At 47.3% G+C, this 16,463-nt stretch overlaps 1 protein-coding gene across 1 annotated transcript in view; it reads right to left on the bottom strand.

Annotated features, from left to right (window-relative positions):
* LOC131265760 (aryl hydrocarbon receptor nuclear translocator homolog) overlaps positions 1–16,463 on the bottom strand; it is a 201,460-nt gene that overhangs the window by 129,619 nt on the left and 55,378 nt on the right. The gene's annotated exons all lie outside the window — the stretch shown is intronic.

Genomic DNA, 16,463 nt, shown 5'->3' with positions numbered 1-16,463 from the left:
CACACACACACACTCACGCACGCACAGGGAGCTAATTGCGAAGGAACTTTGTTTGCTCACACTAATTGCGGGCCAAGGTGGACGGTTAAGACGACGTCTTCCGATGGCTGACGGCTTCCTTTGGAACTATGTTTCATTTAGCCAAAGGCAGATCTCGTCAGACGAAACAAAAGAACAAAAAAACGAACGAAAAAAACCGACGATCAACAATAAAACCCAATGGGCACATACACACACACACACACACACTTCCCATTACAATGTATCATAAGCTTGCAAACACCTTTGCACCCTCTTCGGTCGGCGTTTATGCATTCCTTTGCGCTGCATTTAAGAAAAAGAGTGGGACTGCAGGTGGGAAGGGAGGTGGAAGGTGAGGGAAGGCGCGAGTGTGAATGTTGACGGTGGCTACGCGCGACTCATTATCATTATCCTCATTATGCTGCCGCTTCTCGGCTGGCTGGCTGGCTTGGTTGGCTGCAGGAAATGTGGTACTACTCTGTGTGTGTGTGTATGTGTCTGTTTTTTTCCCTGATTGCGTAGAAAACCACCATCCATCCAACCATTCATTCACCCCGTCAACCCCCTCCCCTAGGCTGCGCTGTGGCGACAAGGGTGCAAAATGTCTTACCGATGTTTCATCTTTGAACCCGAGCGATCACGCCACGCCTGAAACTGGCCTAAACCATTAAAAAAAACGCGATCGAATTAACTTTGCAACACATGGAAGCACATGGTGCCGGTGGACGTTTTATTAAAAAAAAGAGTTATACTTGCTTGCTGTCTCAAGGGAAGAAGGCGTATAATTAACCGTAATACAATTGGACGACCTTTGACAGACTCACTCAATTTTGGCGGTGTCGGAATGAAAATAAAATTAATTACTACCGATTATTGCTTTCCAGCCCCGCGCCGTAGGCTACAATGTAACGAAGGTGCTTCAGTGAATGTTTTCTCCTTCCCCCCACGGAAAGAACCTTTTTCTGATCTCTCGGTATCGAGGGTACATGAAAAAAAAACAAACAAGCATAAAATAAAACATTCAACTTTTGAGAGAAAGAAAATCCTTCAAATTGTTATCACTCCATGTTTTTCCACTCCGCTTCGCCTCATCCAGCAGCTAAACAATTTCCCTGCAATTGGCACATTCCTTTTTCTTTGGAGGGGAAAAACAGCCGGAAGAAAAAAAAAGGATAGAGAAATAGGGGAAAAAAAGCAACAAACAGAACGCGCCGAATTCATGCGGCAGATCATTAAAACGGAAGCACTATTGCAGCCAACGGCTACTACACATTGAGCATAAAATGTAAGACACCGAAAAAACAAAGCGCATTCGCGATGTTGGAGTGAAGTGTTTGGCCCCCTTCTATTTTCCATTCGGTATGCTGCGAACCCCTTCCTTTGCGCAGGGTCGTATATATAAAGGCGGCTAGGCGTCAATTTGGTAGTAGCTGGTGTTATTTTACTTTTTTAATGCCGACGGTAGTAAAATCGTCGCATTTTTCTCCCCTTTTCTGCTACCTGCCTTTATCCTTCCTTCCCACCCCCTCCCCCTCCTCCCCTCACGCTTCCAAGTCTGGCGCGGCACACTTAAAAAAAACCGTCTCGTTTGCAAAAGGTTGTAAATTGTTGCTTACCCTTTAGTGATTTTTTCCACCCTTTTTCTTACTTCTTACCCCACCAGCCCCGGGGGGTAGCACCGGCTGTGTGTCTCTGAGGCGCATGTCAGTTTTACACATTTTTGTTGTTATTTTTTTCTTTCACCTTTATGCAGCGCCAGGAAAATGGTGCGGGCCGCGAGCGAAACCAAGGGCATTAACGCTGTTGTGCACACCAACCAAAACAGAGCCAGCAAACGGTAGCACATTCAACCACAGTCCCAACCCCGGCTAGACCGGCCTTCGTAGGCTCTCGGATGATGATTCAGGTTCGGTGAGTGTGAATTTTCCGTTTCCCATATTGCATACATTGATACACAAAATTGCAAACAAGAATTTAATTGCTTATAATTACCTCAAACTCTCTTTTTTTTCTCTACCGATCGTACCATCTGTTTCATTCTTCGGTACGGGGGGAGAGGAGAGGAACGCAGACCCTTTGAACCTCAGGTTGTACCGTGAACGCGGTATGCACGAACGATGTTAACGCCAAAAAGGGTAAGAATGGCAGCATAATGTTTTTTTTTTCTTTTATTTCGCAATTTTTTTTCTACTCGCCCTGCGTTGAACAGTTGGCGTGCACTTAAGAAAAGTAAAAGTCACAGAACGGAACGAGGTGTGAGATACGCACAATGATGACTGCACAAAAGGGTGGTCATAAGAGTAAAAATGAAGAAAACTGTTTAAAAACAACCAACCACTTGGGTCCGAGGTAAACAAATGTTTTAACTTAACCGAACGTAAAAGGTGAGCGAATAAATTCGTTCCCATTCAGGTGACCCAATATGAACCGTCGAACCTTGCGAGGTGACTGATTACTCTCGAAGAGGTTTTCCCACCTCGTGTCTGCTGGATAGTTTCCTCACCGACTACCGGCGACAGTGGCAGCGGGAAGGGAGCTCCATCATTTAATGTTGGGTTAACGTTGCTTTTTTTCTCTTAGTGTTTTGCATGGCAATTAAACTGTTCACCTTTTAATCGTTTTTTTTTCTACATCGCAGCTCCCCGGAACATTGCATTACATTTGACGTGATGTTTGCGGAGCGGCAAGGTGATGCTAAACATGACGCCGGAGGGGTAGCGACGAGAAAGGGCATCCTACAATCACGGTGATGACGATGAAGATGATAATGATGATGGAATGGATTTGAAATGACGCGACGGCAACAAGATCTCACCGGTTCTAGCGGGTAAAGTTGGGAGTAATTTAAATTATCTCACCCTGTGTAGGACACGAACCGGACACATTCTAGATACTGGTTTCTATCACCTTTATCGCGTCAATTTTCAGCCTTTTGTGCCAACGAATTGAGACTGTTTTTTAATTATGAAAATCGCTTTTTTTGATCAGTCGGAAAGCAATAATAACGCCACTGAAATTGTATCACCGATCGAAAGCACCCACTTCTTGGGCGGGTAATCAAACACACGCCTATTACCATCTTGACATTCCTTCCCTTTCGGCACAAACGGCGCACAAGGGCTGCTGCGAACGCCCGCAAAATATTACATACATATTCATGAGAGTACCTTGTCGAAAAATTTTCGAACGCAACAAGCCTTGTACCAAGGAATGTCGCGATAACGGTTCACCAATAAAGTACACCGTTTTATTTTTATGAACTAACAATCCGAACTATTACTTGTTCGCTTCATTATCCGTACAAAGCGGAGAGGGGGCGCTCGCGGAAAGCCCCGAGAACGGGAGGCTCGAGCAGATCCTGTAATTGATACGGGGCGCAGGAAAACATTTCTTTTCGTTTCTTATTAGCACGTTGAGGTGAGTTACTTTAAGGACGGATCGGAATTCTCGAGCTGCGAGTTGGTGTTGAGAAATTAATTTCCTATCCTACACACACACACACAGAGCTAACCCCTAAACCGTACGCTGCCAAGCGCCTTTGCCACACGCAATCGAGTCCTTTCGCATCGCGAAGTACATTTATTTTACCGCCGGATTAATGCGTTAAATAAACCATGAGAAATTGATTTCTGTTCCGGTGGTGTTCCGTTTGCTTACCTTCGGCTGGCGCGCGCGTTCCGAATTTGCTTTGCATAAAACAAGCGTTCGCAAGCCTTGGCCCGGTGGTACGCTTCCGCAAGGATGTCCATCTGGGTGCGAACTTGAAACATCCACCCCCCGGGGGGCGATGAAGTGCCGTAATTCGGGGTAGAAAATGGGTTAGAATAATATCGCACCAAGCACCCTATAATCTGCCGTCCGATTTGGGATGTTCACGCATCCTTGCCCTATCCTGGGGTCCCGGTATGGCTGATCGAATTGATTTCCAACCATTTTCCACACACACCCTGGTGGGGGTTATTTCTTGCAAGCTGCCATTTTCCCACCGCGCCGTCCGAAGACGAAGACACCGTACCAGAACCGGTAAGTGTTATTTCTTATTATAGCCCACCGGAAAGCGGATACACTCTCGGGTATTTTTAGCCTTTATTATTACTGCCACCCACTCGCCCATCCACGCAGGTCTGCGGGGTGAACTAACGTCACCATAAAAAGGGCTCGTAGTTATGTAGATTGAGCCAAAGGGGGAAGAAAAAAGCTGAACGCTAAAGATATTCCGGGGGAAACGATATTCAAACCCCAGGACGAAGGAAAACATGAATGAATTCAAGATGTACACTTCCCTATCGGTCATCGGTATGGTTGGTTTCCCGATCGTTTTGCGCGCTGGTAAAAGTAAGTGTGCCACAGCATTACCTCCATTTGGTGGGTGGAACGAAATGGGGACCGGAATGGAAGTGGTGTGGTTGGTTTTCCACCAGGGGAAACATAGCGCGACGGCAGGAAGGCGGATAATTCCATCCATTTTCCCACCGCAAAGACCACCGAGACACATTTGGTCAGTTTGGGTAGGGAAAATGGGTAGGGAAAAATACTCAACTATAAGTAAAAGAGGGAATGGGGGAAAAAATGGTTCAATAGAGGAGTCGTCCTAGCGAAAGGGCTGGTGGGTAAATATTTTTGCCATCAGATTTGAATTTTATCGCAAACGACACCCAAGGCAACTAACTTTGTCCGCACACACCCTCCATGCTAATTTTCCCGACCAGAACTCCGGTTCAAAGCAACATACGGCCGGCGGGCGGAAAGCCCGAAGGGACGTGGAAATTTGGTTAAGGTTTTAAATTTCCCTTCCACCGTCAACCGAGTTAGGAACGGGACGCACGGGAACCGCAACAATCCCGATTTTCCAAACTAGTTGTGGTTTGCAGGCAGGCCGAGTATGTGTGTGTGTGGTGGCGGCGTGATGCCGACCCGGTCCTCTTGGGACCGCCGCCCGTTTGAAACGGCCAAATGAAATTAGCTTCAATTTGTAATTGAATATATTTCCTATTACGATAAACTTTACGTTTACCGGATGATTTCGGTACCCGAAAAGCGGGAGGGAGAGCTATGGCGCCAGGGAAAGATTAAGAAATGGGACTGTGCCTTCGACAGTGCGAGGGAGAGAGGGAAAGAGAAGAAGGTTCTTAACGGAGCCGATTTCCATGCCGAGAGGGTGCTGGCTGACCCATTTGGAGTTGGCGCTCGGATGATGTCGGTGGTGAAAGCAAACCCTAATGAATGTGTAATTAGTTGATTGTTTCATTAGAAGCTGGTTGTGGTTGTGAATTGTACGACGACGTGGGGCGAAAAATCGTCCGATTTGGGAAATGTATCGGAGAACTACGCCGCAGACCACAGTCGGGTATGCGAGAAGATTGGTCGTTATGACTGGCAAAGGGGAGAGGGGGACTTTTATAAACCGTGGCGAATTGCCACTTCCAACGAATATTTCATTAGAAACGCTTCATCTGTCGACTGCCTTCCAAAATCCGGGTTATCGTCACCATGTTCGTGGAGGATTCGGTGCTTTCTCCAGATCGACGGAAGCGCGAGATCGTAACTCGTAAAGACGCATGAAAATGAAGCAAACAACCCACTGACGGATCGGTCCGTGTGCGGTTAATTGAAATTCCACCTTCAAACCAGGCAGTGCCCATTTGAATATTACCGTAGGATTTAACTACCATCGAAAACAGGATAACTGGCGACCGTGGAGGCGGAGTGGGAGGTGGGACAGTGGAGATCCGGCGTCGAGTGACACATCACGAGATTCGATCGGCCGGTGTCGAGATTTTGACGAGCTCTGCGGCTTCTGCGCGCACGGGAGCCATCGGTAGCATAAAGATCACCGCCGCACGATATGAGACGCAGCGAGCCCGCCGACAATGCGCACTCAAACACGATGGCGCAACGTTGGCTGAATGCGTAATAAAACGACATCAAGCGGCGCGAGATGTTCCGGTGGCGTAGGAGTTCGAACCGAACCGGACGGGTTTGACCGAGAAAATGGTTGAACAACAAAACCAAAATTAAACACAAGTACAACCATACATTCCCAAATGACGGGACGAAACAGTTGAGCACAAAATAAAACGCACAGCGATCTCCGAAAAAAAGTACTCTTCGCGACAAATCGGGACAAACAGCAAGAAAAAACTTAAAATAAAACAAAGAACCCATAAAAACTAACCTCCCTCGGCCCGAAGAGGCCCATTCCGGCCGGGAGGGAGGAGGCGAAGTCGAATGAAATGAAACACAAAACAAACATTTAATGTCCCTCCGCCTACTACGCGCGCTATGCGATCTCCATCGTTTATGTACGCACCATGCACATTAGAAGCGAAGAGGAAAATAGGATAACTGCGGAAGCGAGGGCCCCCGAAAACCAACACTAGTGGTACACTTTGTCAGATTTCAGTTGATTCTCGGCTCGGTGCGGTGGCAGAAGGGTCATAAATTAGCATCGTAAACAATTGCCATCCAAAAAAGGAAACACGAGGACCGGCAAGCGACAAGTGTTCGAGATAAGTGAAACGTTGATTTTTTTCACACTTCACTTCGTTTAACGCACTCCACGTAATGTGGATCTTGAATGTCTTGTCAGCTTCTTGTCTTCTAACTGCCGGCAGTGGATGGCGCACTTGATCTAACAGATTTGTTAACAACTTTGGAAACAAATTCGACACTTTTTCCTAATGAAATTAACGTTTGTCGTCGTTTCTGAACTATTAGCTCTTTTTTTTAAAGATGCTGAAACAAACAGCACTTCTGAGAGGTATGTTGAATTGGTTTTAGAACTTGTTAAATTTCTAAATGTGTGAAAAAGATCCAAGATCACAACAAGAATTTCTGACGAAAAATCTGATAACAACATAATTTTGGAGTTAGTTTCTTCTTACAAATTAGTCCAAAAATTAAAAAGGCGTCGTATAGAAATATTATCATTTCACAAATCCTGTATCACCCCCATTACTTTTTCGTTCACAAGTTACCTATCGTCTGCTAAAGAATACGATAAAAATAGGACACATACTGATTGAGGCTTTTAGGCCATTTACATCCAGTTAGTTCAAACGCTTAGCGTTAGCCTCAATAAAAAGCATGACGAACCAAAATAGATTTGCGCGCCATATCGCGTTGGATTCCCCTTTGGAAACAGAGTTTAGAAAAAGGTAAATACTCGAACAAACCCAGAAGGAACGGGGGTGTTGAAATCCCCTTTCGAGCGGGGTGTAGAAAAAGGTAAATACTCGAATAAACCCAGAAGGAACGAACCGCTCATCAGCGACCATGCGTCCCCGTTCGTTCGCGTCCAGTCGAAAACAAAATGAAACATAAAATGGGCGATGGGCGCGCGGTTTTGGGGCGTAATGAAAAATATGTAGCTACCGCCGGTGGGGGGGGGGAAGTGCACTTACTTATGCATGTCACATATTGGCAATAAAAAGTATTTTTCCTCTTTTTAGTTTTTTTTTTCTTTTTTGGAGTTAACTTTTATTTCCATTTGTTGCTCATCTCCCGATGATCGCCGGGCGTGCAGCAATCACTCGTCAGCTCTCTTTCTTTCCCGTATCCTGTAGGTACAAAAATCACGCATACACCGCCTACCACCACCACTGTTCCCCCCGCTTAACACCCACGCTTGCATTGAAGGTATTTTACAATTTGGTATTTGAATTTCAAATCATCCGAAGCGAGAAGCCTAGAAAACCCGTTGCCCTTTTGCGTCAGATTTTGATGTGCGTGAGTTTGACGAAAAGGTGGGTTTGAAGGAGCAGGAGGAGGCAAGTGATCGTTTCTGTCTGATTTCCCTTACACAAATACACACACACACAGATGCATGGATAGTTGTGCTGGTAGAAAACAATTTCCTGAACGAGCTGCGTCAAATGATCGAACATTTTCGTTTCGTCTGTGAAATTGCGTCCTCTCCAAAATTCTGGACTTCAATACCAGTATGTTACAGCAATCGAAATCCCCCCATTTTACAAACATGGCCGCCGCTGACCGTCCCCGGGAGCTCAAGAGAGATGTGAGATTGGTCATATTGTCCCTATTGTCGAAAGGGATTGCGCGCCCTCGATTGCGAGCCTTTTCAACCCATTTCCATCCCATTTGCGGCATCCAACATTCGCGTGAGGAAATGTGTGCGTTGACGGGAGCGAGCGGCATTTATTTACAAACACGTCCTCAACTCGATTGCGCGGATGCCAACCAACAGTTGGCATAAAACAATTGAAGGGCCATCAACGGGGGGAACGGATGGATTCGGATGTGACCCCGATGCACAACGATGCATCGAAAGGGCCATTTACAATATTGGGCCAATTACGTTTCGAAGGGAAAACACTTTAGCCCAACATTCGTCAGGTTTTTCCGACTGTTGTGCGTAACGATTCTAATTTACTTGGCTACATTCACTCGAGCGGTTGGTTCTACAATCAAAGAGCGAGCGGAATCCGTTTGTTTAGATTTCTCTCTATCTCTCTCTATCTCTCTCTCTCTATCTCTAACCTTCGCAACAGTGCGTTCATTGGCAACATTTACTACCGTCAGTCTGGGCGCGTCATCTTGCTTGCTTATTTTTCCATATTCCTGCGAGTTTTCGTGGAAAGGAGTGCGTTAGGACACCGCCGGACGACGCCCTCACAGGTGATACCGTCGGGATTTCGCCGGAACAGAGGGAGGGGTGTTGGTGGTGGTGATGGTGTAGGAGAATTAGTATTCCGAACCGGTACGAGCTTTCGGGTGCCCATTTGGATGAATCATGGTTATTCATGAGTTTCCGAGCAATGATGATAGGTTTTGGTTTGGTGTACTACATATATATATACACACACACACACACACAGACACATACGCGAACCAGGGGGTGCGTAAACGTACAGACTCACAACACCCACACCACCCCAAGGCAGACCGACCGCTCGCCCGCGTTAACAGTTGAAGTGTAATTTCCCTACAATTGAGACACGGCGGGAATGCGTTGTCGGCGGAAGGGCCCACCATGTCCCCATCCCCAAAACCCAGTTCGGCGGGAAGGAACCACCTCCTCTCCTTTCCTCCACTAACTTTCCCACCCACCAGCGAGGACAAGCAGCGAGCAAACACACTAATAAAAATGCGCCGATGATTAGTCACGACTATTAATTTTCATAGCAATCCCGAAACCGACACCCCTTTGCTGCTTTCTTCTCGCGTCGGAATCACCGAAAAGTCTATTTTTTCCCCCGTTTTGCTTGCGTATGACCATAAAACTAGGCAACGAAGTTGGGGTTGAAGGAGCTGGAGAAATAGAACACACTTCAACGAACGCGACCAGAAAGAAAGGTTCGCAGGGTCTTTCACTTCACGGTGACAAAAACCAAAGACGAATCAGTTTAAAGCGGGTCATCACCAAGCGGGGACCCAAAATAGTTAGTAAGTAATAAAAATAAAATGCCATAAAATCGATGCCTTCCCTTTTCACCTAGCAAGCCTTTGTCCCACATTGGGGGCCTCCGGGACGCCATGTTTGTTGACATGGATTTTCAATCGACACACAACACTTGCCGGTGCGCTGTCAGCAGTGCTCGGGCACCCTTTTGGTGGGGATTACGCGTTGTATGTATCACAAAGACGACACACTACTCTCTTCGGCGGGTTTTAAAACCATCGGCTCCTTCCGTTCGGATTTTCCATTTTAAGTGGGAAAGGTAATAAAATGTTCAAATAGGCTTAGCTGCCTCTTCGTGGTGCATAGTCCCGAGTGGTGTCGAGCAGGGAGTAGTAGGTACAGGGTGTGTAGGTGTAGGGTTGACTGCGCTGTTATGTGTAACACCCGGCTTGATTGCGCGGTCGATAATTTGATTTGCATGTTATTGTGGCTCATCAAATTAAAAACTTCCCTCCACGCCGTTCGCGCGCTAAAAATCTAGTTCACATAAACACACACACACGCACATGGCGGTAGATCAACCCTCCGCTGTGGTCGAGAAAGGGGTGACGGTTTTTGTGTAATGCAACTTTGATAGCGCGGACACACACTAATGGTCAGCGCTTCAAACCATATGTCACCTGCTTCCAAACGGCAAAAGGGCAGCCAATTGCGAACATGTGCACATGTCGGTGACATACGGGGCTACGCTGCACACCACCCGAGGTCCGAGGTGCAATGGGCAAAGGGAATAAAAAAAAAGCTAGAAGAGAAAAACAGAAAGCCACCACTTTCTCACCTTCCCGCGCCGGTTTGGGAATTGAGTTTACTTCTTTTTTGCATCCTTGTCCGCGAAATGGCGGCGCAGGGTGGGGGGGGGAGAACGAGGCATGTGGACGGGTGGTAGTTGTCCTAACCAGAGGGGAAAGAAGAGATAGAGGTCCAGCCAGTCAGTCCGATGTGGACGGGCGTGGAAAGTCCCACCTAATTTGCATATAATAATTATTCCAAATTGAAATATTTACATAGAAATCCAATAATTGAATATCCCGCTTATTTGCATATTCACCTCCACCACCTTCTTTCCGCCCCACACGTGTGCACCAGTGTGTGTGTATGCTTATAGGGGGGTCTGTTAGTTCTGCACACACATAGACCCGTACACAAACACTAGGTTTGGGAACACTACACACAGCGTGCATCGCTTCAGAATGTAGCTCAAATAAATAGACATTTGCATTTCGGGACATGTAACAACGTCCCGTCGTCGTCGTCCACGGCCTCAGCGGCGATTCGTCAGCAGCGATCATATAGGGTCGCACACTAAACGCCCCCCGCTTCCTCTCCCCATATCCTTCCTATCCCGCCCCGGACGAGGCGCATCAGGTAACAACTATTCCCAACGCAATCGCTCGTATTCGCCTCCTTCGAGAGGGAGAAAACATGGCGCTTCGTTGTCAAACCTCCATCATATAGCTATCATTAAATTTCCGCTTGTCTGTTTATCCATCCGTCGCTCGACGCAACACATCCCCGGTCCGTTTGCCATTCCCTCGTTGATTCATCCTTTAATACGGTGGAACGTTTTAAGCAGAATCAATTGTCGGTATCAACCAAAGAAAACCCAAAAAAAAGAACCCCTTTGCGAAAGGTAACGATTCCTGGCAGACACCTTCCACTTGTGTGTGTGATGACCGACCCTAAGAGAGGCCGACGGATGCGAATGACCCGTTCTGGACGCCCGATTTACGTGGCATATTATAGTTATTAAAAGTACATTGGTAGCTGTACCGTGGGCAACACGATCGAAGTTTCCCAATGGCGTGGCGAAAAATGCCCTCCGGACAGTGGCGTACCATTTTCAGCGAAATGAATGTTAAAGAAAAGGAAAATTGTTGGAATTTGAAAAGCAAACTGATTTCGACATCGAAACTGAGGAAACTGAAAGTGATTTAGCAATAAGATAAAAAAAGTAGTAAAATCCAGCAGTACTAACATTAAAAAAGTAGACAATAAAAGTAAAAAAGACAAGTAGATAAATCATTAGATCTCAATCGACGAATGTCGGTAAAACTGGAAGCGCGCTGTATATGGTAAAAGAAAACAATGATAAAATTATAATGGGCGCTGTAAAATTAATTGAGGGCATGCGGTGTGTTCAAGCATACATTTAGCCAGGCACACACATACACACACACGTACACAGCCACAACATGAATGCCAATCGGGTGCGGAAAATTGTGCACCTCGGCGAGGATCTCGTTCCCGTTATGTGACATCAATCCTGTGGTCGATGCTAGTGACCACGTTCTATAGGGCCTGGAACTAGCACACATTCATTCACACACACGCAAATACACACATACACAATACACACGTCCAGTGAGTCGATGGTTTACATACAATGGTAATCAACGTAATCATCGCTTATTATTTTAGGCACTTGCACTACCGATTCGTACTTGTTGTTTTCCGCCTATTTTCCCCCCAGTTTAGCTGCTTGACCGTGCGAGCCGCCGTGAGTCCTTTCCCCTCTCTCCCTTTTCCCCGCGTATGTAAATACCTCCCCGCCCTCTACGCGTTCTTTTCTGGCAAGGATGCAACATATGCGGAAAAAGGTGGTGCCCGGAATGTGTTTGCGCTGCGCTCTTGAATGTCGCACGCGTCCGCAAACGAAACGTTGGGAGGGAGGGTTGACGGGGTGGGGGTAAAGGGTAGACACAAACGTGCACACGCTTTGCTGACCGCAGGGCATTGTCATGTGGCACCAACGCCACCAGCTTGTAGAGCGCCACCGTTTTCCATCAACAAAGGCACACACAACAACACGCTTGGTGATGTCGATTTACCATTCCTCCCCCCACCAGCCCTCCTTAAAGTATCCCTTCTCACACACACACACACACTTCGGGACGGGTCTCGCGAGGAGGACATTTTACATCAACATAATGACATGATGTTTCAATTCGCTTGCGCAAATTATGCCCCATACTCCCCACGGGATCGGTTTTCCCCTCGAGGAAGCAGGAGGGGGGAGGAGGGAAAGTGGAGTCGGAAGTTTGCCAATGATGAGGGTCCTTTCAACGTACACCAGCCGAAGCACAACTACGACGAAGCCCTTCCCAATCGAATCGGCATCAAATTTGTGCATGAAAGTTTCGACACCATCGGTTCGAAATTGCATTCCCAAAAGTGCAATCCCCGTGGAGCCAACGAAAAAAAAAACACACACACACACACACACACGCACATAAATGAAATCACAGGACGAGATACAGACGCGGGTGGAAAACTCTCCCCTCGAAAAGCACGCCCCTTTTCGCACACGAAATCACTTGCATTAAAATTACAATAACTTGTGATTGGGTAAATTAAATTCTCGTCTTCATCAGTGGCGCCCCGTTCTCCGTGCCTCCTTTCCCCTGTGCGTGTCTGTGTTCCCGCCATTCACCACCTGAGGACGTGCTCCCAATATGGTAGCGTGCAGCAGTGGAGCGCGCACGAGGGAAAGAGAAACGGGATTGCGCGCGCGGGTTTAATTTTGGGCCCATAAATTTCGTTGCATTGTTTGCTGCGCGCGGTGTGTGCATCATTGCATTTCGGGCGGGATGGATGCGGAGGGGGGGAGGGGAGGGTGGGCTGCCAATCGCGGTCTCTCACTTGCGTCTCTCTTCCGGTCTCGCTTTCTCGCGCGGTCGGGCAAAAATATGCAATCGAAGTCGTGTCGTCGCCGTGCAGACGACGGTATTGTACTCTCGAGTGCGCCGGATGCATTGTTGTGTGTCATTGTGTCGGCCGTCTCGAATGCAGCATGCACACGCACCGGCGGCCGTTCGTGCGTGCGTGCGGGAGTTCCGATGAAAGGCGGATTTCAATTGGACCAGAGTTACGAGAGCCCATAGCGCCCAGCATGTGTCGCCCTTATGCTCCCGAGGGGGGTTGCTAGCATGAAAATCCCGAACCGATTTAACCCCACGCCACCACGTGCGTAGGGGGTTGGAGGAAGAGGGGCACGCATGCTGGGCACTCACACTATGCAAACAACAACCTCAAATACATGAAACATAAAACATTTCCCTCTCGGGTTTGATCCTGTTCTCTTTCGCATTTTTCAACAAATTCATCGCTCTCGGCAAGGTCACTTCACATTATCGCGTGGGGCACTGGGTGGGGTGGGAGATCCCATCTCAAGAACGGGCAACGCAGCACGATTCCCGCGGATCCGCTGAGAACTGTTCGTGCCGAGCGCAATAAACCATCCGATCGAAGGCTGCGGTCTTGCGATCTTCGGCCCGATTTCTGAACCGTTTTGGCACATGTTTACCCCGTGCTGGGTGAGCATGACTTTGGGAATCCTCTTTGGTACCGCGCGGCACGCATTTCCCGCCCTTCGAGGTGTTCCACACAAGCGATAAAAAGAAAACCCAAATATTTCATCCTCTGAAACGCTTTGTTTTACATCAGAGGGTACCACTTTTCGGTAGCTCCGATACAAATTACTGGATTAGAAGAGTCGTAGGAGGATAAGGTGGAAGGAAAACTCGACCGGGCGCAGTGTTGGCGCCGGCGTTTTGGGTAGGACTTTCAAGTATGCAGACCTCAAAACACCAAACTTGTGATCCTACCTTACCGTGCATACCCCCCACCACCACACCGTGGAATGTGAAAACAAGGTTCTTAATCGATTCGTCGAAGCAATCCGATTACCACCGCCGATCCGCTTCTGCCTTGTTAGATCTGCACACTCCGGTTGGTTTCCCCTTTGCAATCGGGATTTGTTTTCAGTTGCTTGCTTGTCCGAAGGCTACCAGTGCCCTTCTCTTCCCGCTCGCGGTGGTGTTGCACCCGAATTATTCAAATTATGTTGAATTTATGTTCCCGATCTGCGGTCGGGAATGTTGAGAGCCTGGAGCGGGGGAAACCGAAAAAAAACAACTCCCATCATCAGTTTGCAGCAACATCGGGCAGTGTAAAACGAGACGAAACGGAGTTTTGATTGCGAAATTAGACCCGAAGGCCAGAAGCTTGTTGTTCAACGCAATGCATAAACCAATGATACAAAATTGTACAAAACACAATTTTGAGTTTCCATAACGAATGGAGAAAGATTACTTACGAGTTTGAAACAGTTGACTCCGTTTTCAAAGTAAAAGTAATGACATAAAAATATACCCATAAAGAAGGAAATTGAAAATCAAAATGATAAGTTCACAAAGAAGAAAACAATTTGTGGTTATAATCTCATCTCTTTAGCATCTGATTGCTTCATTTGAACGTCGGATTCGACCAACAGTCTGCAAATGATTAAGAAACTTCTAACTACAAGCACTGATAGTAAGGATGATAATGATGATGATGTTCACGTCGAAAGAGACATTGCTGTTATGTTTTATGTTGAAGAAGTTAAGAATTCCCCCACGTTTAACTCTCCAAATACTAGGAAACGAGAGGGAAGGATGTTAAAACTTTCGGTGTGTTCCCCTTTGCAAAGCAAAACGACAAAGCGGGACACAGGGGAGGCTACGTATCGATGTACATCTTGAAGACAAATACTAGCGGAACTCATCCTTGCGGAAGGTAAACGAACGGGCACGCGAAAGCCAAGCAGAATCGAGCGGAAATTAGCCTGGATGAACAAATCATCCACCTGCCGCTCCGTTGCGAGAGCAGCCCGTTCAAAGGATGTTCCTGCGGGACCGAAACAACGCCCGTTCAAATAAGGATCTCGACACATACCGGAACGCCACACATACTGGGCTAATTATTCGCCGAGGGAAACTGAAAAGGGAGGTATTTTAAGGAGGAGCGAGTGGAAGAAGTCATTTGTGCGACGATGTCAACGAAGACGAAGGGTTCGCTCTCCTCATTGCGTGGAGAATTGTTTCGAATGTTTGCTCCTGCTTGCTCTGCTGATTCAAATCAGGTCATAATCAGGCAGCGCGACGACGTCCCCGGTTAAGTCTTCCCTTGCGAACTGAACGTACCAAATTGATACCACACACATACACACACACACACCCCGGACGTTCCTTCGCCCCGGTCCTCGCTGTTTTCCCAGCGGTGGCAAACTCATCAATGAGCTTCGGAAGACAAGCGTTCCCGGGCCGTGCTCGGAACGTGCACTATTTCTGGCCCGTGAACATTTTGAATATTAAATGGCTTCATTTGTGGGGCGCAAAATTTGCCTCATATGCATACATAATTACTCTTCATTGCCTCATAATGCCGGCTGCCTTTGGGGAGCGTGTCGGGTTGGGTGAACAAGCAGTGGCAGGCTTCTGTCTCGAGACGATTTTCCTCCCAGGCGCGCACCATGAACCAACTACCCCTTTGGTGACAAGATATCATTTCGCAGGACGAGCACAAGCACACCAGGCAAGAGCCGCCCGGACAAGAACGGCCCCCAAACGGTGGTGTAGCGAGAGTGTTTTCGTTAAGAATATGGAATAACTTCTTGAGGCGCCTCATTTTGGAAGTGCAGGATCCGGAACGGAAAAAATAATGGCAAACACAAATACACCAAAAATTTTGCTGAACCATAATTACTGGCGCACGTTGGTTAGTTGAATTAACTCACCCCTTTGGAACGGTGTTTGGAAGTCTCATATTCCGTTTTGCTTCTCAGCAAATCACCTGGAGAAAAGTGTGTACAGGATGCACTGGTGACAGCGTTAAAGTATTTAATACAATTAGAAGCATTGCGAACGATACACCATCGTTCATTCCTTATCGTATCGCGTACCAGCTGCAACCTGTTTCCGTATCGCTTCTCTCATTGTGTCTCACATTGCCCCACACTATTTCAGGAACGAAACAACGTTCTAAATCACCCCCCTCTGGGCAACCCAGTTGAACAACCTGCCTCCTTTACATGCTCCCGAGAAGAGCAAAAATAACCAACCCTCCGGGGACGCTTTCGTTACAATGTAAATAAATAAATTTGCAACACTGTTGGCATGATCATTTTATCACTCGGCGTTCCGCTATGCTTAAGGCTTGTGTAGAAAAGTTGAGCGTGAGTGTCGTAACTTTCGAGTTATTT

This window comes from Anopheles coustani, chromosome 2 (genome assembly GCF_943734705.1).
Source record: "Anopheles coustani chromosome 2, idAnoCousDA_361_x.2, whole genome shotgun sequence".
Lineage (NCBI taxonomy): Eukaryota > Metazoa > Arthropoda > Insecta > Diptera > Culicidae > Anopheles > Anopheles coustani.
The sequence above is the reverse complement of the archived record's forward strand: the minus strand, read 5'-3'. Positions and strand labels throughout refer to the sequence as shown.